Source organism: Uloborus diversus, chromosome 4 (genome assembly GCF_026930045.1).
Source record: "Uloborus diversus isolate 005 chromosome 4, Udiv.v.3.1, whole genome shotgun sequence".
NCBI classification, from domain to species: domain Eukaryota; kingdom Metazoa; phylum Arthropoda; class Arachnida; order Araneae; family Uloboridae; genus Uloborus; species Uloborus diversus.
This window is the reverse complement of record NC_072734.1, coordinates 86,115,604-86,141,698: the sequence shown is the minus strand read 5'-3', so window position 1 is coordinate 86,141,698 and position 26,095 is coordinate 86,115,604. Positions and strand designations below refer to the sequence as shown.

General features: G+C 34.6%; 7 pseudogenes; all 7 read right to left on the bottom strand.

Moving 5' to 3' along the window:
- Positions 1-12,466: 12,466 nt before the first annotated feature.
- LOC129221675 (small nucleolar RNA SNORD10) lies at positions 12,467-12,530 on the bottom strand (annotated as a pseudogene).
- Positions 12,531-12,818: 288 nt separating this feature from the next.
- On the bottom strand, positions 12,819-12,882 carry LOC129221673 (small nucleolar RNA SNORD10; annotated as a pseudogene).
- Positions 12,883-14,183: 1,301 nt separating this feature from the next.
- Positions 14,184-14,247, bottom strand: LOC129221677 (small nucleolar RNA SNORD10; annotated as a pseudogene).
- A 107-nt stretch (positions 14,248-14,354) lies between these two features.
- LOC129221680 (small nucleolar RNA SNORD10) lies at positions 14,355-14,418 on the bottom strand (annotated as a pseudogene).
- Positions 14,419-15,467: 1,049 nt separating this feature from the next.
- On the bottom strand, positions 15,468-15,531 carry LOC129221674 (small nucleolar RNA SNORD10; annotated as a pseudogene).
- A 236-nt stretch (positions 15,532-15,767) lies between these two features.
- Positions 15,768-15,831, bottom strand: LOC129221678 (small nucleolar RNA SNORD10; annotated as a pseudogene).
- A 246-nt stretch (positions 15,832-16,077) lies between these two features.
- LOC129221676 (small nucleolar RNA SNORD10) lies at positions 16,078-16,141 on the bottom strand (annotated as a pseudogene).
- Between the last annotated feature and the right edge of the window lie 9,954 nt (positions 16,142-26,095).

Here is a 26,095-nt window from a genome sequence, read left to right as displayed (position 1 = left end):
TTCAAATTCATTTCTGTTTTTAGTGAAAAATATAATTTAAATCAGTCGTATGCCACACGCAAGATTTATTTATTGTAATTGATACCCTCGAACAATATTTTCCGGCAATGTTGACAAACTGAGAACAGCTTTATACTAGAATGATTTCGAAAAGGAATTCAGAAATTTTAAACGTTTAATGACTTTCTAATTTCATTGTTTTATGAACAGAATGGTTATTTAACTTTTTCTATAGAATTCTGTATGAGTTTCAAAAATTTCTTTCTCATATGTATCTTTTTTAGAGCCAAACGGATCCGAAAATTGTTATTTTTAGGTTACTACTGCATTGCATGTAGAATAATGCTCCGAATTAAGCCACAACAACGTAAATCTGTTTTTAAAAAATCCTCTTATTTATTGACGAATGTTTCAAAAGCCCCAACTTGTGGAAACAGTAAACAAACATTTTTAGGCTCTCCTGCAAAGTAGTGAAACTGTGACATATGTTAGTCTGCAGCATGTCAAATTTGATGACCAATTTCTTTGATAAAAAAAGCAATTTACCCCCGTCATACCCTTAGGAGTTATTTTCCAACTTACTATATTGGTATTGATAAATAGCGAAGATCAAACAAAAACATCTGCCACGACTGCAGTCGCAGGTGGTCGCAGCTAAAATGTTGTTGTTTATTTACAGGAAGGATTAAACTATTGATATATGTAAATTTTAGCCCACCGGAAGTCGCCGATAAAAGTATATTCCACAATACTTTTCATTATATTTTAAAGAAAATAATGTTTTTTTATTTCAGGTAGTTTTCAATTTTGATGAATTTTTAATTACGATGTAATATGTATCCTATGAGTGTAAAAAACCAATCAGAAATGACTTTTATTAAATTTTAGTCCTCCTTATTGAACGAATGAATTAAAACTGAAGTATAAAGCGTACGTCCGGAAAAAGTAAAAACATAATTGTTCAACAATCTCGGCTTATTTTTGTATACACGATTTTTTTTTTTTTTTTTTTTTCAAAAAACTCTTTTGAAGTAAGTTACTACAACTCAAGGGCTCAGTAATTACGGCATGAAATATTTTTTATCTTAAAACTTAAAAATGGCTATTTTTCCGTCCTTGAACCACTGTGCGGCGCCTAGAATTGGTGGCTTTTTGCTTGCCCTTATAATTTTTCCCATGGCTGTAGTAGACGATATCGAGTGCAATGATTCATCAGCAAAAGCGGAACTTTCTTTTATAGTGTATGGTAAAACTGAGAGGCTATAAAGCAAGAGGACATCAGGGATAACGACTTCCGGGGGGTGGAAAAATCTTATCTTGCTGATCAAGTTCCAAGCCCTAACACAGACCTTGGCCCAGACACGTTTCAAATCGCTTGGATTGTCCAGACACGAAGAATCGTGTTAAACTGAAGAAACTTTGCTTACAGAAAAGATGATTACTCAGAGATTTTTTTTTTTTTTTTTAATAGACAAAATACAAGAGACATCCATATAGAGGAATGAGAGTGCAATACATTTAAAACCCAAATTTTGCACAAAATAAAAAAGAAAAGCTTGAGATTTGATTCTGAAACAAAAAACAATCAGGCATACTTTTTTAAAAACAAAAAAACAAAATAAAAGATGCAGACTATTTCTGTTAATAAAAAAAAGATTGTCAAAATAATTTGGTTTACCCCCAGTTTCACCGACAGTTAAAATCCCCCTCCCCCCTACGTACATCAAAAGGTAAGATTGAAACTTAAAAACAAGAGAGGAGGGGGAGAAATTTCGTGTCGGTGAAACTGGGGGGGGGGGGACACCAAAAACTTAATTGCAAATAAATTCCTGATCCCCTATCATTGTTATAACGGAGCAGAAACTTATAACAGAATTTTTTAAAAAAATACTAAGCACTTTTCATAATGTACTCAAAAGGACAAAATAACTTTTCTGGGTCAGAAAGGACAGTTTGAGAATTCCTGTAGTTTTCGAAAAGTCGAAGAAAGTGACACCAAAAACGAAGAAAAGTGCGGATCAAGTCATGAAGAGAATTTCTTATCGTTATCTAGCTTTTTATCATAACTTGGAGTGTTGAAACATGCATATTTTTCTTATTGGGAAAGTTTGGTTTGAAATGACTAGAAACGCACTTTTCTTTCTTTGTGGTGTCATTTTCTTGGAATTTTCGAAAACTACAGGAATTCTTAAATTGTCCTTTCTGACCCAGATACGTTCTTTTGTCCTTTTTAAGAGCATAGTATTTTTTAAAAAATTTCTGTTATTTTATCCTTTTTAGTGCAAATGTATTTCAGAAATAGAATAATTTTACCCTCACGAAACTTCCGCTTATTTTTTCATATAAATGCTTGGTACTAAAAGGGAAAAAACATATACGTGTCTAAAACTTTAAGCAGTTGGCACAAAAATTTAATCCTTGTTCCTTTCTAGGATTTATGCTTGCTAATTTCATACCTGCTTCAGAGAGGCCTTGATTCAAAAGATTCAAAAATTTCATTATGATTGCTTTTAACGTTACTGTTGCCAAGCCACAAAATTTGTAACAATGTGTTTTCGATTTACACATTTAATACGGAAGTTACATGAAATTTGCTGTTTTCTATCCAGAAATAATAATTTTATTCTAGAATTTTTATTTCTCAGCCCTAAGTTGTACCTTAAGATTAAGCAAATCATTTACTGAAATCAAGAAGTCTCTTAAGTGGTCTAGTTGCAGACCCAGCGGCAAAAGTTTTGTAGCTGTCTGCGACAAACTTTTAGAACTTCATAATCTGCCTGCAATATTTCCGGCGTGGTTTCAATAAAAATAAAAAAAATAAACGAATCTCTTTTTAAATAATTATTTTTGAAATAAGGCAGGACTCCCCCCCCCCCCAAAGACGATGGTGCATTTTCCTAAATTCTTTGAATCACTCTCCTCTCAAGAAAGAGACCTCCCCCCCCCCCCCAAACGGAGACCAAAATCTTTTTCAAATTACCTCCCCCTAAAAGTTGCTATGGTGCAATCTGATGACCCCTCACCTCTGTCCTTGGTGGGCACCTGACATTTGCAAACATGCGTTGGCTATTGAACAGGGGTCTGTCCAGGATTTTTCACAGGGTCCATTTTATTTGTGAAAAATCAATTCATTTTTTGAAAATATAAAAACGGCTCATAAAAGAATTAATTTTTTAAAAATTGTTTTAGAAGCCTATGATAAACAGATCATTAACATCTATAGACACAGTTGCAGCAAAACTGAAATTAAACCATCTATTCAGCATTTAAGATTTTGACTCAAACAAAAACAGAATTTCGTTTTAAAATCTTGAAATGGATGGTTTTATTGGACTTTTCATGAATTTGAATTCATGTAGCAAAGTTGGGTTCAAAGAAAAGATAAATTTCGATTCTCATATCGGATGCAATCAGCAATCAGATTGCATTTTTCAAAATGGAAGCAATAAAAGTATAAAAACGGTAAATAAAAGTTTATTAAAATAAAATAATTGTAGAATTACCATTTAACAGGGGTGCATATTAAATTTTATTAATATCACTGACATATTCGCCGAAAATTCGGAGTCGTGAAAAAAAAAAAAAAAAAAAAAAAAAAACAGGATGAGTAAAGGTTTAACGCTAGACACTAAATGGCGATAATTTTAAAGATAATTTTAAAGCTGGTAACCGTATTTGAAGCGATCGCATTTCAATGCGCTGATAAATGCTTTTTTTTTTCTTTTTTTTTTAAAGTCATTAGCGGGAAGAAAAAGTTCTTACAATGCGTTTTTAGAGAACTTTATAACAACACCATTGCTAACGATATGATAAAAACAAACAAGCAAAATTATTCGCTATGTTAGTTATGTATCGCTTGCATCACAGAAAATGTGCTAAGTTTTTTTTTTTTTTTTTTTGTACACAGAAATATGCTTTATTTTGATTTCAGATTTGCTTTTTCAGCAAATAATTTGAAAAAGATCGTTTTGCTTTGGTTTATAAGTGTGGCAGGCTTGCGAACAAGAACAATCACATGTGCGATCATTCTCTCCCTGAGTCAGTCCGTGTCCGACAGTTGCGGACAGCTTTATTTTTTCTTTTTCTTCACTGCGGACAGTTTTTTTTTTTTTTTTTTTTTTTTTTTGAGGACAACTTTTATTTTTTTAGCGCGGACAGAACTGTCCGCGATAGGGTTCCGTTGTCCGCGACATCGTCGCCGTTCGCGGCGTTTCTGCCACTGGGGTTGCAGAGATATAAGCAAAACCAGGCTTCAGATTTCTCCGAGACAATCAGGCCAAGTATAATAAAAGTGCTTAATTAAAAGAGAAAATGTACCGAAGTTAAAAGTTTTTTGATTAAAAACTGTAATTTACCCAAAAAATTTAAGAAGAGTCTGAAATTTAAATACGTCTGAAGAATCTCCATCCCTTGCTGGGGGAAAAAAAAAAAAAAAAAACTTGTAAGAAAGACAAGACAACGAGGGATTTTTTTTCTTTTTTGGAAAGCTCAATAGAATTCAAGAAACGAATCTTTAACGATAAATGGCACTCTTTGCTGTTGGCATATAAATAGTGGCGTTGCTATGAGGGGGGGGGGGTCCGTCCCGGGTGCCACCCGTCGTTTTTAAAAAATATGAAGCTAAGCTTCATTTTTCAGACTGCAAATTTGAAATTTTTCCGAGGAGATACGCACGGAACCCCTCTGTCCCACCCTGCATCATGGACTGAATACTATATTCAGGATTAGGTTAATATTATCAATACTTTAATGACTTTCCCCATTATCTCTTTCTGTGTTTGAAATAATTAAAGGACCATTAATTGCATACACCCCTTACTTTTTGACCTCTCGAAAGCCTACACATTTGCGTCTACGGCAAGTTTTATAAAAACATTCCTAGTTTTTATTTGTCTTTTGTACATTAGCCCACTTAAAAATTTCGTTATAACACAAATGTAGTTGCTTCTGAAAATTGGATGAATTTCATTTTGTCATAGCATATGAAAACCTTTTTTTGCGTTAGTAAGGGGGTGGGGGTGACACCACAAATTGCCACCCCTGGCGTCGTCACCCTTGCTAGGTATTCTACTGCATATAAATACCTTGTTTCTGTCTTAAATTTTACGGCCTTTTTTATATAAGTGTCAAAGCTCAGAATAGCGAAGTTGAAATTCAGTTGTTGACAAGGGAGGAGGGGGGGAACGTATTAGGTCTGCAATAAATAATGATTTTAATCATTGTAACGCTCCAAATTGAAACCAACTTTTATAATTTCTTTGACAATACGAGTACAAATTTGCAAACCAATTCTAATTTTAAAGAGTTTTGAGATTTGACTTTCAAAGCATAAAACGTTCTAAGAATACAGTTGCATGTAAAACTACTTAACATTTAATCAGGAATAAGTTTTTTGTTAAAATGCAATCAATGTATTTGAGTAAATCAAAACAAAGAGAAACATATAACGGAAACAACGATTTTGAGGTTTATATAGAGAAATTTTTACCTTAATGAAAAAAGTAGTTAAATTTCCCTCTTCCTCCTCCCATTGGAAAACGTAACTGATTGAAAAGCAATAGAATGAAAAATGAAGATTTTAACACTTCTGTCGCAAATTTTCGAACAGCTATTTTGAAAACCAAAGCGTTTGTTAACTATGCATGATTTTTAAGAGCATTCATGCTTTTTCCTTCTTTATTAGTAACTTATTAATTATATATTATCCTATTTATTTTTTGCTAGAAGTATAATCGTCTTTTGTGTTATTAACGGTGGTACTCTGAATTCTGAAAGTTAATGCATGTGAAACTGAATGCACATGTGGTATGATCAATTAAAATACTGCTAAGGTTTTTTTTTTTTTTTGAAAAAACAGTTCACCACCCTAAAATGTTGCCTAATTTAACTTTGAATCAAAATAATGCAATTATAATGTAACAAATTTGGGATTTAATGAAGTTCTTATTTAGTGCACTTCATAATTACAGTATCATTTTCAAATGAAAAAAAACATAACTGTTAAACAGCTTGAAAAACATTGATAAAAAAAAAAAAAGACATTTGTAATAGACTTCACCCTTGTTCGTAATACTATTAGAAATTTTATGACAGGGGAATATCACTTTCTGTAAGTAAATTGTTGACAGGAAGGATGCAAAAGACAGCAAATACAGAAACAAAAAGTTACAATTTAACAGAACACTGCTAGCTTAACACATTCAATCTTTTTTTTAAAAAAAAGCAAAGAATTTTTTCTTTTGTCCCTACTCCATCTATCTTTCAAATTAAACAAATGATTACAAAAGCTACAGTACTAAAAGTCTCCCTGAACTAAAAATCGTGGAGAGTGCAGTTCTAAATTGGACATACACATGCATTGTTTGCTTCGCAAATATTAATACAGCTGTTCCGAAACTCCCCCCAAACGATTGTATTGGAATTTTTTACACATCAAAACAAACAAGTTTAAGAATAAGAGAAAGCAAAACTCGAGACCTTGGCCTTCTGTTCAAATAGAATACACGAACTCAATTCAGCAGGGCGAAAAATCAAACAAGAACTAAGGTGCATGAAGGTGATTTTAAAGTTCTATTCTAAGCAGTTCATTTTGTGCGTGCGGGGTAAGATTCACTTTTAATGGGTTTTCTGACTATGTGAATCGTAAAAATTGTTTTTTCACATATTGATGCCATTTTACCTTTACCTATTTACAAACTTAATGGTAATAATTGTAATAACACTTATGCAAGCAGCAGAAAAAAAGCAACAGGCAGTCATGGACGCCTTGAACTCAAATGTTTGGGAGGGTGGAAATTCTTAATTTGCATAATGAAACCCCAAATTTTACCGAACGATGATAATTTCGTCAAATATAATCCCAAATTTCGCCAAATGATGGTGATTTTGAATCGTCAAAAAAATTTGTCAAAAGCAGCAGAACCTCCCCGTTACAGAAAACAATTAACACGCATTAATAAAAATATAATTCAGCAAAAGCATAAACATTTTCACATTATTTTTGATGACACCTTCATTTAAAATATCAAAAATATCTGTTCAGTAAATTACTGCCCTATAGCCAGGGCTAAGGCAGAAATACATGAAATACACCGCCAGCTCAGCCAATTCCAGCCGAGGACTGCAGTTTCGTGCTTATTAGCACACATCAGCCTGGCATAGGACTAATTGAGCTGGAGGTGGAAAACCGCTTAAGGAAGCCAATTGTGCTAAACAAACTGGTAGCTAATGAGTGCTAATAAGCACGAAACTGCAGTCCTCGGCTGGAATTGATTGAGCTGGCGGTGTATTTCATGTATTTCTGCCTTGGCCCTGGCTATAGGGCGGTAATTTACTGAATATAACTGCCTTGCCTGCAATATTCGAGTTGAACCGAACCATTGTTTCGGTCACTCGTCTGGTCAGTGCTAATTCTGTGCCCTCTTGGCTTCCTTAAGAGGTTTTCCACCTCCAGCTCAGTTAGTCCTATGCCGGGCTGATGAGTGCTAATAAGCACGAAATTGCAATCCTCGGCTGGAATTGACTGAGCTGGCGGTGTATTTCATGTAAAAATATCTGTATTACTCTCAAAGAACAACAGTGGCGTAGCCAAGGCTTGGCTTGCAGGGAAGGCTCCCTCCCCCATTTAATGAGGTAACAATAAGATATGTATGAGCGCACATGCAAGGGCCTAATATAGCGCTTTTTGGCCTTTAAATTCGAAAAGTTTCAAGAGAACCTAACCCCCCCCCCCCCCATGAAAAAAAATTTCGCTACGCCACTGAAGACTGAAACCCGGTAAATGTCGTCAATCGCCGGTGATCATCGACATTCATATGGCAAAGACATTGGTAAAAGCATGCATGAAGAAAAATTAAACAACAGTGAAAATATCATGGGAATAAAAGAAAACAACTATTTTCCATTCATCGATTGGGAAAACATGTTTTTTTACTGGTTAAAAAGGGGATCAAATCAATCGGGAACCGGTTAAGAGAGCTTCTACTGTAATTTTAGAACTTTTTAGAACATGGCTTACTGCAATCATGAGCGTGAAAAGAAAAATTTATTGTAAAGATCAATCATCTTTACGATTGATTTGAAAAAAAAAAAAAAAAAGCTTATGGTGCGAAATAAAGGAGCTATATATACATATAAAAAATAAAAAAAAACTATAAAATCTACAGCACACATTAACTTGTGCGATATCAATTATTCGGTATCATTGAATTTCGCAGATTAGTACAATAAAGCAGCGAACTTTTATAATCTTTTAAGAAGCAGCGTGTTATGTTGCGTATGCGCGGTCGCAAGTACAGAAAAAAAGTTTGAAATAATTCATGATACAATAGAATCGCTTACAATAATGCAATCTCAGTATGAGTGGTTAATTTCCCCTCCTTTCCCATGGGCAGGGGGAAAATTTATTAAATGGGAGTGAAACCAAAGGGTGAAACCATCTGTCACTTAATACACGAGTTATAGACGACGAGACAGTCTGTCTGCATTTTTAGCAGAGTTACAATTCAGCATTAAATGCTGGCGGATTGATTCAATTTTCCATTTTATATTTTGTCTGCTCAACCTCCACGGGATATCTACAAAATCGAAATTTCGTAACCTTTTCAGAAGCATAAGTGGGCACAGGATAATGTGGTATTAAAGTAATACAATAGATGATTACAATTTTTTGGCTTGAACTTATGCCGTCATATACAGGTAAAAGTCCTTTAAACAAATTGACATAAGAAAAAAAACTTAGTTTCGAAGTTTAAGTGAATGTTAAATAGTTCTTTTCAAGCCTTGTCTTGTGCTCAGAAGTCTGACTGCGATGAGAAGGTCCTGGGTTCGAATCCCGGCTCGGGTATGGATGTACTTTCTCCCTCGAAAACAATACTATGAACTTAATTCGTTAACAGGACCATAAAATTAACTATTCCTGCATCGGAAGCCTGTTAAGGGTTTTACAAAACGAAGGGTCATAAAAAAATCACAAAAACCATATTTCTACACTAAATTCTTATTTCAAACACCAGCCTATCAAAAATTACGATCATAATAAAAAACGACAGTAATAATTAAATTTCATTTATACAAATGTTCGGAGGTTTTTTTTTTTTCAAACTTAAGTAAATTGAACACAATTTTAGATATATTTTTATATGTCTATCTAAACAATTAATTAATACTAATAATTATTGCGGCTGTATGTTTCAAAAATATGTTTATGTCATACTTGAAAAAAAAATCAAACTTATAATTTTTACTATCATTAAAGATAGCCAAAAATTTCATTTTTAGAAATTCATAAGTGGAGGAAATTTTTCAAGATTTTTTTTTAATACCAATCGACCTCTAAAATGTCCTGACTTGATATATCACTGACTTGTCTTCTTTGTCAGAGATTTTGTGAAGTCTTAAACTGACTTCAGGGCAATTTACTCAAAAGACAATTTAGCTCCCTCGAAATTTAGTAAATAATTTAGATTTAGTTGAATGTTTAGTTCTTTTCACGCCTTTTCAAGTGCTCAGAGTAGTCTGACTGCGATGGAGAGGTCTTGGGTTCGAATCCCAGCTCTGATCTGGAGGTACTTTCACCCTCCTGTCTTCTTCCTTTTTTTGTGTGAATGTGTTGCTATGCTGTGAATGGTTGCCTACCCTATAAACGAGTCCTTATCAGGCACTGCCCCCCCCCCTCTAACGCGATCAAATATTGCCTGAAGTTATATTTTGAGGACCTATATTTAAAAAAAAATCGCCCCAGACCAGAGCACGAAATTGCACTTTTTCACCCCCTTCTTTTCAATAATGACCCCCTAAACCAGAAGCTGGATTCGCCCCTAGTTTTTATAGTATAAGTGTACTATGGAATTCACCCCAAATTGCGGTACAATGGAAAAAGTGAAGCAACGCGCCTCGAATGGGCAGCCTAGCTGGCACAAGACAACATTAGAAAATATGATTAAAAAATAAGTTTTATTTAAATGCTAACATTTGTTAAAAACCATACGAATGGAAAATAAATTACATACATACAAATCAAGTTTAATTTAAAATGTAGGAACTATAATTCCACGTATTATGTGGAGGGTTGAAAAAAAAAGGAAATTACACAAATGATTGTTCGAAAATGCGTAATAAAGACTTCTGCTGCTACTCAAACGAGTTATAAGAATTTTGTTTCGGCGATTCGATGGCCGTCGAATGCATTCATTCCAAAAGGCGTCAACGAGTGAGGCGAGATTACGTTTTGATTATAAAATAGCTCTGAATTGTATTATGCGTAATAACAATGCGGCATCAACAGGTGGATGAATTCGGTTCCAATTTTCCGTTCCGCTGAGTGTAAATTGGCACAAGGTTGAATTCCAAGAGAAAGCCTCTTCCCACAGGTGGAGAACCGACCACACCAGTCCAGTCACTCAACTTTCACTGGAATATCGCCAACATTTGTTTTTGACGTCAAGTAGATACGTGACGTATATCAGAATCCCCCCCCCCCCTGTTCGTTATTTTATTTTCTCGAATCAGCTTTGTTATAACTGTTCTGCGAGCAGGGGCGTAGCTAAGGGGGGGGGTTTGGGGACAAAACCCCCCCCCCCCGAAAAGTTAGTCTCAAAAAAAAAAAAAAGAGAAAAAAGAAGAGAAAGAAAAAAAAAAAGAAGAAAAGGAAAAAATTCCAAGCGATAATATATATATATATATATATATATATATATATACATATATATATATATATATATATATATATATATATATATATATATATATATATATATATACATATATATATATATATATATATATATATATATATATATATATATATATATATATATATATATATATATATATATAAAAGAAGTAACCCCCCCCGAAAGTCGGGTCTAGCTACGCCACTGTCTGCGAGTTTATTAATCAATCCTTTGAAAAACAATGTAAAGTTGCAGGAATTGTTTGTAATCTTGCACTCACCATCATAATCATATGCTAATTTAAAAAGAAAAAGGTGTGACAATTCAGAAATTAGAATTTAGTGTGATGTTTACAAGAAACTCTGGTTGCATAGATTCGGCTAAATTGATAAGCTTTTACTATACAATTGTCTTAGAATAATCCTAAAAGATGACTTAAAACTGCACTTCATTGGTGTCCCACTCTTTTGGTGTTGTCAGCGATTTTTCCAAGAAGTGTAATTAGAGCTTATTCCTAGAATACAGTACATACAATGAGCTATGATTGAACTTCGAATCTTTCTCCCCCAGCTCGGTAGGAGGTCAGTGTAATCTCCTGTCCAATCCAAACTCGACTGACTGGTCAACGATAAGAACTGATGAAGAGATAGGGTTCTTTTTATTCCTTTCCGTTGATTCCTCTTGGGCATTAAAGCGTAAAAGCACAAGTAAGCGGATCCTCTGGATTTTCCCAATTTTGGGGGGTTCTTTTTGTATGGGTTTTTCTAAGTCCCTAGAACCCGGATCTACACAGAAGTTGAGCCCCTTTCCGACGAATCTGCGTAAAAAACCCACTATAGCTTGAAACGCGAACCCTGTAGCTTTATTAAAAATTCGGCTATGGAGAAGAAAAAAAAATTCTCTCCTTGTAAAATTAACAAAGATAATGTTTTCACATGCATGACAACATACATTTTTAATCGAAGGAGGCTCTTCAGTTAAGTCACAATCACAAGTACGGCAAGCAGGTTATCGCTTACTCGCACCATAATGTATTGATAACATCAAAAACATTTTTTTTCGAACAATCCAGTTCTTAATGAAAAAAATTTACGCGGCGTCGTTTTAGTAAAAGCATGAATAGTGTAAACGGAATAGGGATGTCATTCGAAGTATATACTAAAGCATGTATTTAAGGTAAATTAATGAAGAATCAAATTGATAAAAGCAAAAACTGCAGATAGTATTGCAATAGTACTGCAAGTCTTGCAGAAATCTTTTGTGGTTATCAAAGGATTCCTATAATAATGCAATTTTGTAAGCTCTATGGAATGTAAGCAATCAGATAAGAATCAATTTTTTTTTTTTTTTTTTTTGGAAAAAGAAGCTTTGTTCACTCAACGAACCCTTTGAAATTCTGTGCTTTAATAACTTTAATAAAAACGCTCATATAAGGGTATAATTTTCAAAAAATTAACTTCGTCCTCCTTACGATCGGCTAACGCGTATGATATACAAGATGGAACATGCGATCGGAAACAGAAGTACACAATGCAAATTCTATATTGGTTCTTCTTATACAATTTTAGACTGGCTAAAACGTCAAAATAGAGTGACAGTTCTCAGGAAAATGAATCATCTTCTCAATAATCAGCTGACGAGCATGATTTTCATCATGGAACATGTCTTTGACAATGCTTAAATGAAATGAAAATTTTACAAAAAAATTATTTTTTAAATAAAACATCAGATTTGCACAAATTGTCCATCTATTTTTCCGTCTACGTCCTATTACGTCTGATTACAGAATAACAGTTCTCAGAAAAATGAATCATCCTTTTAATAATCAGATGACGCGCATGATTTTCATCATGGAACAATGGTACATTCAATCGGAAACAGCTAAAAGTTTTGTGCAATGTAAATCCTTGAGAAAATAATGAATTCTTTGTGTACTTAAGCAAAACTTTCACTCGCTAAAACTCAAAAAAAAGAAGAGTTCTCAAAAAAATGCATTATCTTCTTAATAATCAGATAACACACATGATTTTAATCATGGAACATGTTATCACTAATGTTGCAATGCGATGCGAATTTTATGAAAATGAATAATAATTTCTTTGAATAAAATGTTATACTTCTTCAAAATATCAAACTAAAGCAGCTGCTCTCAGAAAAATGAATCATCATTTTTAAAATCAGATGACGCGCATGATTTTCATCATAGAACATGCTATTGGAAATATTTCAAAGTCTGACTCTGAATAAATGATAAAAACTGCATACAGATCAACATTTAGGACTTGGGAAAAGGTAAAACTAGAATATGTAAAAATAGATTAACTATTTCCTTAGCTTTTAGGCATGTAAGCAGTTGTCTACAAGGCCGCAAAATAGTTACACAAATGATTTTTGGTTACACTATTGAAGAAAGCTGATAAAATTTCAGTTTTTATGTCACAATATGGATAGGCGGATTTAGGACTGAGTTCCTGGGGGGGGGGGGGCAGGATTTTTTTTTTGAGCAACATTTTTAATTCCCCCCCCCCCTCCCATGTTTTTGTCTGTTTTCTGCGATGTGTAAGGCCATTCTTTACTTTTTATGTGTCATTTTCATTACTGTGTGTAATCATGCTGTCCTTTTTAAATTGACCTTAAAAGAGAGGGAGCTGGTATTAAGAGAGTAACGCAGTGCTCCCTTTTAAGTGGGATATAGAATGTCTCGAGTTTTAGGGGGCCCGGGGGTTACTCCCCCGGAGGAAATGATCTAAAATGGATATAAAATTCTGCATTTTGAAATCTTATAAGGGTTAATTGGAAATAATAGGCAAATAATTTTTTTTTTAAGATATACGCTTTAAAAGTGCTTTGTGATGCAAGTTAATACTTTAAAAGAAATGGTGCACAGATTTAGAGAATAGGTATCAAGAGAGTAACATACTACCCATTTGAACAATTCTTAATTTATACACTTGATAAGAAATAAAATTGAAGCACACTTTGCTTAGGAGTTTCAAAGACTTGTCTAATTATTTTCAAGGTTTGGTTGGTTAGATTGGGTTTTTCATTCAAGAGCCCTTGTAGGCTATACTGCGCCAATTCTTTTCAGGGATTTTAGAACCTATCAATAATTTGCACTTTCCAGCCTCTGAAATTGAGAAGTAGATTATACACTTGTACAGTAGTGTTCAATCTTTGTAAGAAACGGCTATTTTAAGTTTAAAAGAAAAAATAAACTTTAATTTCCTATTCAAAAAAGAAAAAAATCATGATTTTTTTTTTTTGTAAGATTTTGGAAAATAAGTTGTTACTATATAAACTCTTTCCAAAACTGGGGAGCATTGTCCCCTTTGCCCCCCCCCCCTATAAATCCACCCATGCTCTTCTAAACTATTCAAAAACGAAAAAATAATGATTTTTTTTTTTTAATTTCTGGAAGATGTGTTGTTACTACATAAAGTCCTCCCAAACTGGGGGGGGGGGGCATTGCCCCCTCTGAACCCCCATAAATCCGCCCATGACAATATGACAGTTCTCAGAAAAATGAATCATCCTCTTTATAATCAGATGACGCGCATGATTTTCATCATGGAACGTGTCCTCGACAATGTTTAAGGGGATGTTAATTTTAGGAAAATAAATATTTTTTGAAATAAAACGTTTGTTCAAAAAGTTAAAACTACTTTTTTATATTGAATAGTTGTTCTCAGAAAAATGAATCATCCTTTTTACAATCAGATGACGCGCATGATTTTCCTCATAGAACATGCGATAGAAAATATTTCCAAGTAATATGAAACTCTAAATGAATGATCAGTTATTTCTCCGTAATATTGGTCAAATTATTGGTTTGATCAAAGGTCAAACTAGAATATACAAAAACAGTATAATTACTTTCCGAGCTTTTAGGCAATGATCCATTCAGGATTCCGGCCAACAAGACAAACCCGGAAAGTTAGTTCTCCGAAAAAGGAATCATGTTCTTAATCAGATTTTTATCTTGAAACATGTCATCGACTGCAGAAATGTGATGTAAATTTTAGATTTTTTTTTCTATCAGCATAGTCAGATTTGTTCAAATTGAATCAAAACGTCTGAAAAAAGGTCAACTGTTCACAGAAAAATAAATAGTAATTTTATAATCAGATCACGAGTCGCATGAACTTTTATAAACACATGAGATCGGAAGCATTTAAAATTAATATAAAACTAATAATTGATTAGTTTTTTCATGCATATATAAAATTTCAGACTTTTTGAAAGGTCAATTACTTAGAAATAAGAAGTTGAGACTTCTTTATGAACTAACCAGAATGTGCTGGGGGGGGGGGATAAATCTTCCTTTTTATAATCAGCTGGAACGCATGATTTTAGTCTTAAAAACGTGATTACAAATTTTTAAAAATTAACTTTGAAAGAATGAGTTTCGTACGTCAAATTTCATACTCGCTATACTACCAAACTTAAAATACTGCAGTTCTCAGGAAAGTCAATCATATAGTTTTAAAATCAGATTAAGCTCATAATTTTCATCAGAAAACGTGCAATCGGAAATACTTATATAAGTAGTAATATAATGAATATATGAAACATCAGACTTCATTAAATGTCAAACAAGTCTGTTGACACGTCTCAGAAAAATTAATCATCCTCTTTATGATCAGATGACGCGCATGATTGTCATCATTGAACGTGACAAAAAGACTTTTCCAACATAAAACGAGCGATTACAAATTACAAAATAATAATGGAACTCTTTGAACAAATGATAAATGCTTCAAATGGTTAGTTTTAGATTTGTGAATGATGATGACAGTTCTCAGAAAAATGAATCATCCTTTTTATAATCAGATGACGCGCATGATTTTCATCATTGAACGTGACATTGACAATGTTTAAACATGAAGTGTAAGAAATGGTAGGACGATTTTAAACGTCAAAGCAAAATGCGACTTTTCTCGGAAAAATTAATCATTCTTTTAAAATCAGAAGTCGCGGCGCAAGTTTTTCCAACATAAAACGAGCGATTACAAAATACAAAATAATAATGGAACTCTTTGAACAAATGATAAATGCTTCAAATGGTTAGTTTTAGATTTGTGAATGATGATGACAGTTCTGAGAAAAATGAATCATCCTTTTTATAATCAGATGACGCGCATGATTTTCATCATTGAACGTGACATTGACAGTGTTTGAACATGAAGTGTAAGAAATAGTCGAACGAGTTCAAACGTCAAAGCAAAATGCGACTTTTCTCGAAAAAATTAATCATTCTTTTAAAATCAGAAGTCGCGGCGCAGGTTTTTCCGACATAAAACATGAGATCAAAATTACAAAAAAATAATGTAACTCTTTGAACAAAAAAATAATGCTTCAAATGGTTAGTTTTAGATTTGTGAAAAATTCAAATTCTAATGTAATAGTTCTCAGAAAATAGAATCATCCTTTTTATAATCAGATGACGCGCATGATTTTCATCATGGAACTTATCATAGATGCTGTGTAAACATGCAGCAAACATTGGGAACATGATTATGCTTCCTAACAATAAAAAAGTGAGATCTGATAAAACATAAAAATAAAGAAAACGCAGTGCAAGATTTTCCAATATAAAATACGTGATGGAAATTACAAAATAATATTCATAATATAACTCTTTGAACAAATAATTGATGCCTCAAACGCTTAGTTCTAGATTTGTGAAATAGTAATATGATAGTTTTCAGAAAAATGAATTATCCTGTGTATAATCAGATGACGCGCATAATTTTCATCAAGGAACATAATATTATCGACGCTGTGTAAACCTAAACATGCAACAAACATTAGAAAAATGATCATGCTTCTTGAAAATAAAACAGTGAGACCACATCAAACGTAAAAATAAATATGGAGTTGATCACATATGATGGCATGCTTTTGAGAGGGGGGGGGGGGATCCGGTGGAGTGGGCTTCACGAAATTGAAAGTTCTTGACAAGGGAGAGGTTAGCAAGTGACATCACGTCTTTTTTATAAGAATGTTTGTGAAAAATAGCGTGGCATGTACTAAAGGAGTGACAGGGGTCAAAAATGTTGGGAAAAAAGTGAAACATCATTTATGGACAGCCACTATGGTAACTCTCAGAAAAATGAATTAGATTTGTCCTAACCAGATGATTCGAATGATTTTTCAACACCAAAATTGCCGAATTAAAATTTTGCGAACCAGCTTTGGTACTGGCGTGCTGTCAATGTATCTGCTCTATATACATTGGCTATTTTTTATTTCTTGAACAGAAGTTTTGACTTTTCAATAGCAAAAAGTAAAATACGATGAAAATTCTAATTTTATTCTTCATATTTGAAAAGTTATTAATCAAAAAGTACTGCGTAGATTCAAATGAACTTGGTCACAAGTAAGCCTTGCTACATAAGCTTTCAATGTACATAACGATAATACGCCGCAAGTGTGAAGTTTGGTGTGAAAAAATACAATAAAATACTGTCGAGGAAAAAAAAAAACGAAATTATTTTTCGCAAAACTCAATAGCTTTACTACGCTCTATTTTGTGTTAATTTATTTCAAAGGCTGCAAAACTTTAATTTGTCATTAGGTACGCTGATTAAAAAGAGATGATGTTTATTTTAAGCAGAAGAATGAAGTTGCAACCTATCTAGCTTTCATTCGAAATAAGAAGGGGGGATCACTAAAGAGCAGAGCCTGAACGAATTTCATGTTCGTGTAAAAGAAGCCTTCATTCAAAACTACTATTAATATTACTGTTTCATGACAAACAATTTCTTGAACAATGAGTTTCCTCCTCAACTATTATTTAATAAGGAAATATCAAAGTGAACCTTATTATTCACATGAAAATTCCTGATTTGTCAGTCATAACTTCTGTTTGTTGCTAAAGAACAAATATAGTATAAAATGAAGGAAAGGATCAGAAGTCAGAGCACCCGCTACCGATTAAAAAAACAATCATTTAAATCTGTTCAACCAGTAAGGACAAACATACCAGCGATTCTGAACCGGTGGTCCGGCACCGGTTGGCAGAAAAATTTGACTGGTCTTTAGAGATTTTAAAAAAAATCTACCACAATAAAAATAATAACAAATGTACTAAACAACTTTTTTTACGTGTTTTTGATTCAATTTCGTGATTTTCTATGATTTTTCAGCAATGTTTAAGATTACTTATGTATATTTATTACATTTACAATAGTTATTATCTTATTTTTTGCTTTTAAACCTTTCACTTCCTTTTACAAAAAAGTAAGTATTGTATTCGCGAAAAAAATTTCACTCAAAAATCAACCTTAATTTCCATTTTGCTCACCCTCAAATGAATGTTGAGCTTTTTTTTTTTTTTTTTCAACCCGACCACACGTGGATATGTGCCTAGGAACGTAAAGACACCCGAAATATTCATCTTGACGATCATCGAGTTGATTACAACGAGTTTTCTCGTGACGTCTGTATGTACGTATGTATGCGTATGTGCGTATGTATGTCGCATACCTCAAGAACGGTATGTCCTAGAAAATTGAAAATTGGTAAGCAGACTCCTAGTGGGGTCTAGTTGTCTGTGTACCTCCCTTTTTGGTTGCATTCGGGTGTTTCTAAAGGGGTCTTTTGCTCCTTTTTGGGGGAAAATCATTGTTAATTTCGGTGTAAACTCAAGCGGTGTTATAATTTGGCGGACACTTGGCGATATATCGCCAGTCTTTTGGTCGCCAAGTTTTGTCGCCAACTTAGCGACAAATTTGGCAATTTTTTTTTTTTAAATCTGATTTTAATTTGGCCACTGTTTGTGATATTTAGAGAGTAAATTATTGAATCACATTAAAATGGCCAGTAATGAGGAAATGACATTAAATTGGAGTAAAAGGAAGTCATGTGATGCACACATCAGCTCGTTTTGTAACAGTTCTCTAACACCAAGTAAAGTTTTGACAGTATATTTATTAATTCATTTATTATTATTTTATTTGGTAAAAAAATCAAAGAAAACTTCAGCCGTTCGCAAACGTTTTTTCACAAGTGTTTAGCGGTCTCAGAGTCAAAATTTTTCATCTTTTTCACATCTAAATTCACATTGAACAAAATTCTTCGTAACGTATCGACATCTTTTTAAATGGCCGCAAATGCAGTTTTTATTATTCTTATTCAAAAAAGATAATAATTAAAAAAAAAACACCACCATCCAGCGGGTCTGTAGAGTACAGTATAAATTGAAAAACCGCTTCCTTTTTGAAGTCGATAAAAATTAATTACAGGTAGATGGGCAAGAGTCCCTATTATGTACTTGCTTGAGGTACAGCTACCGTTTTTACAAGAAAATAAAAATCACATATACGGTCGCAATCTGTAAATGTTAGAAATAAAAAGAAAATCCTGCAGCTGCTCCAATCAGCGACTTGGAAACTAACATCACACCCATTCTCAGGGGGAAACTAACTCCGACTCCTGGAATTAAAATCTTCCTCTCCCGACTAGACTCCACTGCCCCAAAATCAGTCCAACTCCGCAGAGGAGCCTAAATCCATGCGTAACTCACATTGTGATTTTTTTTTTTTTTTTTTTTGAGTTATACCACTATCATTCTAGCCGTGCATGTACTTGTTCAGTTAATACAAATGTAGGAATTATAAAGACTATGGTAGTACAATAGAGCTCCAATTATCCGAATCAATTGGAACCGGAGCCCATTCGGATAATCAAAAATTCGGACCAGTTGGATGTTTTATGAAAAAGGCTCTACTCAGATAATTTGTTCTGATCCAAGCTTCTATTAATTCCTTTTCAATTTCAATAAATCTTACGTTGGCAACTGAAAGCGTTTCCTCAATATTTCGAGGACTAAATCACTAGTTACTTGGTCATGAAAACAAAGCAATCAAAACAACTATACCTATCAACTTAACTTTTTCGTTTATTGCCTTTTTAATTTCGTATGATAAAACGAGCTGACGTGTGTATCACATGACTTCTTTTTACTCCAATTTAATATCATTTCCCCATTATAGGCAATTTTAATGTGATTCAATTGTTTACTCTCTAAATATCACCAACAGTGGACAAACTGAAACAAAATTTAAAAAAAAAATTGCCAAATTTGTCGCCAAGCTGGCGACCAAAAGACTGGGGATTATATCGCCTAGTGTCCGACAAATTATAACACAACTAGAGTTTATATCGAAATTAACAATGATTTCCCCAAAAAAAGAGACAAAAGATCCCCTCAGGAACATCCGAATGCAACCGAAAGGAAAAGTGCACAACTAGACCCCACTAGGAGTCTACGTACCAAATTTCAATTTTCTAGGACATACCTTTTTTGAGGTATGAGAGATACATACACACATACATACGTACATCACGAGAAAATTCGTTGTAATTAACTCAGGGGTCGTCAAAATCGATATTTCGGGTGTCTGTACGTTCCTAGGCATATATCCACGTGTGATCGGGTCGGAAAAAAATCTCAACATTCCTTCGGGGGTGAGAAAAATGGAAATTAAGGCCGATTTTTGAGTGAAAATTTTTTCGCGAATACAATACTTCCTTTTTTTTGTAAAAGGAAGTAAAAAGGAAAAATATTTTCAGTCAACACAAAATAAAATGTCGGCCCTACAAACTAGAATTATAAGACTTGACAGCTACCTTTCTCCCCCGTTCGCTTTAAAGAACATTTGTGAATGCATTCCTTTCTGGTCGACCTTTTGTCCAAACCGAACAATTGGTAAATATAAGTAGGGAAAAAAAACATTGTTTACCCTTTATGAGCGTACCTGCTATTCAGAACTATCAAAACACACAATTCAGATAATTCTAAAAGCGGATTGATGGACAGAAGATGCGCTACATATCATTGGTAAAGACTCATGGGGATGAGAATAAATGAATAATAAATAATATATGCATTGGAGAAGGTCCGAAGTCGAAGTCCCAAATCCGATCCCAAAACTAGAAGAACTGGTTTGGCAGATGCTGTGGTAAAGAAAGAAGTCGTCGAATTCGCCAGGTGGTCACCACGTTCTCTCCGATTATTTTATTCCTTTGTATTTTTCGGTAACGCATCTGGCGGTTTATCACGAAAAAGCGGAAAGCAGCTGGGTGGGTTGAGGGAAAATGTCTGGAGGTTTTTGAGGGTGGTTTGGACTGATTAACTTCCATGCACAACTTTTTTTCTTTAGTTGTACAAATTTAATTGAACTATTCTTAACATTTCCCCTTTTGGGAGTTTTTTTTTTTTTTAAACACATGACAACTGAATATAAAGATCGTTTTTCACAAATGCGGTTTCATAAAATTTTACAACTGTTCGTTTTTCTCATTTTATTTCCTAAAAGGACCAAGAGTACTGTCAGATGTGGATTACTGAATCCCCAGCTGTTGCAAACATTTCAAAAACTAATAACTCTAATTTGTTTTCCTTTGATTAACCTTTTTTAGCCTACTTTCCCAGTAAAAGTCAGAAAAAGAAGAAAAAAGCATGAAAGAAGGCTTAATGCATCTTAAAAATATCCCGAAAAACAAAAAAAAAAGTCAAAAATAAATAAAATAATTAAATAAATATCGAAAAATTAAAAATTGGAAAGTAGGGTATTGAGATGGGGAAAAAATGTCTGTCGGTCTGTCTGTCTGTCGGTATGTCCCCCCCCCTAATAACTTTTGAATGAATAGTCCGATTCGAACAAACTTTTTTTTTTGTTCGAAAGATCTCGGCAAGGACACCTCATTCCCATATTTCACTTTTTGGTTTGAACTATTTTTTGTTCAATTTTGAACAGTTCAAAAAAACTTAACATTTGCTCCTACGGGGAAATTCAAGGCAATTCCGAACTGTGAGGCGAATTTGCTTCAAACAAACTTTGTAGGAAAAAGCTTTTGATGAAAAACTTGTATATAAAATATTTTTTTGATTTGAACAATTTTCTGTTCAATTTTGAACAGTTCAAATTCCTTAACATTAGCGCCTACGGGGAAACTGAAAGTCAATGTAGATTCCGTACTTGAAGGCGGATTTACTTCAAACAAATTTTGTTGGAAATAGCTCTTGACGCAGAACTCCAGACTCCGACTCCGAGAATTTAGGGGCACCTGAATCCGAATCCGACTCCTGTGCCCGACAATTAATCGGACTCCAACTCCCCGACTTCGACTATGACTTCCTAGCTTTGGCAAAAATTTATACACGGACAAATGACTGACTCCGATTCTTGGATATTCGACTCCGACTCCTTCATCCCAAAATTAGATTGACTCCGACTCCGACGCTATGGTTTTAACTGTGAAATAATTATTGTTGATGTGATTTGTTTTTATTTTAACGCTAAAGTTTTTATTTAGGTATTCAGTTTTCGGTGAATAAACTCGAAGTCATTTATGTTTCTACATAAAGATACGCGCAGACGATTTTTTTTTTTTTTTTTTTTGACAATGAAAAGTATTTCTTTACGTTGACATTTTATTGTTTTTATTTATCTTGATAAGTGCATTAATTCATTTAAAAAATTATTTTTGGCAACAGGGTAAAGAGAAACGATTTTGTTTTTTTTTTTTTTTGATATGATGTATTTATTTTAATGAGCTTATTAATTATTATTATTTTTTTTTTTCGTTTTGAAAGCTGTTGAATTTTTTTTAATGGAAAAAAGTGTAGTAGCTGCTTTGTTTAAAAGTTGCTGCTATTTTATTTGTTCGTTTTGTTTTTTTTTTTTTTTCTTACGCATCTAATTTTTTTAGATGAGTGAGGAATATTTTATTCCTAGACAGTAGCTTAAAATATTGGAAAAATATGTTTGAAACAATTTGCGATTTTAGCTATTTTGAGAACATTGATCAGGCACTAGAAAGTAGGCTCGTCTAGTTCTAGACAGAACTTCTTGTTATAAGTATGTAGCACAATACAAATGAAGGGCTCAGGGCAGAAATGTGACAAGCCACAAGGAGTAACTTTTCGATCAAAATTTTTTTGTTTCTCATAACTAAAATTGAAATAACACGACAATGGATTATGTCATTTGGAGAAAAACATATTTGGTTTTAGCATTGCAGAATATAGAATGGATAATAACTTTGAAAAATTCTATAAATATTTTTTACAAGTTGGAAATTGGCATTACTGAAAAATTCACATCATATGGCATATCACATTCTTGCCCTTCAAAGGTTATTGCATTTATTAAAAATTCATTTCAAAATTCTCTCTCTTTACATTTTTAGTAGCTAAAATAAATTATTTGTTCCGAGTTAAACGTCTGTAATTGGTAAAAACTTGGAAGTAAGATAACAATTTTGAAAATATACGTTAAATTTGACCCATCTGCAAGCAATAATGTTTTACAACTAGAGCTGGGAACGTTTGGGAGGGGGGGGGGGGGGGACTTTTCTTCGTTTGTTTACGAAGGGGTTTATTGCCAACCGAGAAAAGTTGAAGATTTCGATATTTCTGGCACAAAATGCATTCAGTAATTTACAATCCTATGGTTTTATTTTTTTTTTCGTTCAGAAAGCTTTTTATGTTCAGTATAGCACAAGAAAACTTTGACAATGCAAGCTTCTGTAAGATATATCAAATTTTGTATTCACCAAAGTATTATTTGTGTTTTTCTCACTAAAACTGTCATGCACACGTACACAGGACAGAATAAGTATATCAATAGTTAATATAAATAATGAGTGGAAATGATGAAGTAAAATTTGTAATACATAATTTCAATTGATGGGTGTGTACCTTTACACACACACACACACACACACACACACACACACACACACACACACACACACACACACACACACACACACACACACACACACACACACACACACACACACACACACACACACACATATATATTGTAACGGATTCGGTGCGACTTCCACTTTCTTGAAATGAAAGACACAGTTCTTGATAAAAACACAGGAAATTTATTTACACTATGTACAGGAAAGATCGCCAACAACTGCTAAATTATTCATCAGCAATAAATCAATTATCACACAACACCGTAAACTCAACGTTTACACACGTATTTACTTCCAAATACGAAAACAACACAGCGAAATGCCTCGCTATAAACAGAGCTAACAGTTCGAAATCTGAATCGAAACTCCCTGTTTATCCATCGCTAACGGCTTTTATACACCGAAAAGAATTTTCCACAACATTCTTACCTCTTCGCGAAATGCGTAGACCGTTAAGAAAGAAAATAGGGGTCGTATACTTTAGCCGAATGAAAAAGGGGTTGTATATTCATTACGGGAAACTATTTACAGGTTACGTTCCTACAATAATTACTATTTACAGAATTTGTAACATTGCCCCCTTCCCAAGGACTGCACGTCCCGGGCAGTACAATCCCCAGAAAGGGTGCGAAACCTCTATCACAAGTTTACAAATATACACATTAATTAATAACTAACAGATACAGAAAACACAATAATAACAAGAAATATTACTAAACATTAAAAGCAAAAATTATCTACAACTTTTATGTTATCAACCATGGTTGTTTACGTAATACTCATGAACTATGGCCATAGTATGGGGCTAACCGATCATAATGTACAACCCTAGGTTTTGCATTAGGTGATTTTTGGATCCTCACTACGACGTCATTCAGTCGGTTAACGACTTTGTAGGGTCCATCCCAATGCGACTGCAATTTGGGTGAAAGACCTTTCCGTCGGATGGGATTCCATAACCAAACCTTGTCACCTTCGTTGAATTCATGTCCAGTAGACCTTGTGTCGTATCGGGTCTTCATCTTCTCCGCCGCGATGTTGATTCGCTCTCTTGCGAAGTTATGAACGTCTTCCAACCGGGCCTGGAGATTCTGGATGTACTCCTCAGGCGATGCAGGCGCATCCGGAGGACGACCGAAGACGAGATCACAAGGTAGCCGAAGCTCTCGTCCGAAGAGCATCTGAGATGGGGCAAATCCGGTAGTCTCGTGGACAGCACTGCGGTAGGCCAGCAGGAACAAAGGTAGCTTCTTGTCCCAATCCTGTTGATTTCTGGATACCATAAGCGAGAGATTATTTAGGATTGTGCGGTTAAATCTCTCCACCATGCCGTCCGATTGTGGGTGTAGTGGTGTTGTCCTAGTTTTCTCAATTCCGAAAATTTGACATAGGCCCTTAAACACAGCAGAGATGAAATTCCTCCCTTGATCGGAATGAATCTGCAAAGGTGTTCCGTATCTCGAGATCCAATGTTGGACTAGAGTCTCTGCTACGGTAGTAGCCTCTTGATCTGGAATGGGATATGCTTCCGGCCATTTGGTGAAGTAGTCGATGGAAACAAGAATGTATTTGTTCCCATCAGCAGTTCTTGGTAGAGGACCCAGGATGTCGATCCCAATTCGTTCGAAAGGAGCTCCAACGTTGTACAGATGTAGCTTCCCTCTGCTTCTCTTCTTCGGTCCTTTACGAGCAGCACAGGCGTCACAAGAATGGCACCACTTCTCCACGTCATCCTTCGCCTTGCTCCAGAAGAAGCGCTCCCGAACTTTATTGAGAGTTTTCAAGACACCAAAATGTCCTCCAGTCGCACTACTATGTATTTCTTTCAGAACATCTGAAATCCTGGATCGAGGAAGTAGTAACTGCCACCTAGATGTCTTGCCGTCGTCAGATTCCCATTTCCGGTGTAGCACGCCGTTCCGTAAATGGAGTGAGTTCCATAAAGCCCAGTATCTTTTTGTTGCAGGACTGAAGATAGAAACGTCCTGCCAGCTAGGGCGTCGACTGTTACTTTCCATGAACTCCAAAATTGGTTTTATGTCGGGGTCTTCAAGTTGATCTTTTCGAACTTGGTCGTCACTCCATGGATCAGGTTCTGATGATATTGGAGTCACTGTCACCTGATAGGCGATAGGGCTAGTCGTTCCATACTGTTTCTCGATTCGGGAACAATAGTGGCAGTTCTCAGGACAGGGTCTCCTTGATAAAGCGTCAGCATTACCGTGAGATAACCCTTTTCGATGCTTGATCTCCATGTCATATTCCTGGAGCCGCTGTATCCATCTGGCTATCTGGCCTTCCGGATTTTTGAAGTTCAAAAGCCAAGTTAATGAGGCATGATCTGTCCGAAGCAGAAATTTTCGGCCGTAGAGGTAATGATGGAAGTGTTCTACAGCTTTCACTATGGCCAGTAACTCCTTTCTGGTGACGCAGTAATTTCGCTCCGACTTTGATAAGCATTTGCTCCAGTAAGCGATGACATGTTCATTTCCGTCAATTTCTTGGGATAAAACAGCTCCGATGCCCTCGTTGCTCGCATCAGTGTCCAGGATGAAGGATTTTTCGGGCTGAGGATAGGCGAGGATAGGCGTTGATGTTAAAGCCTCCTTCAGTCGTAGAAATGCATCTTCGCATTCTTTGGACCATTCGAACTTCTGCTTGCTCTCCGTCAGCTTATGCAAAGGTCGTGCAATGTTGGA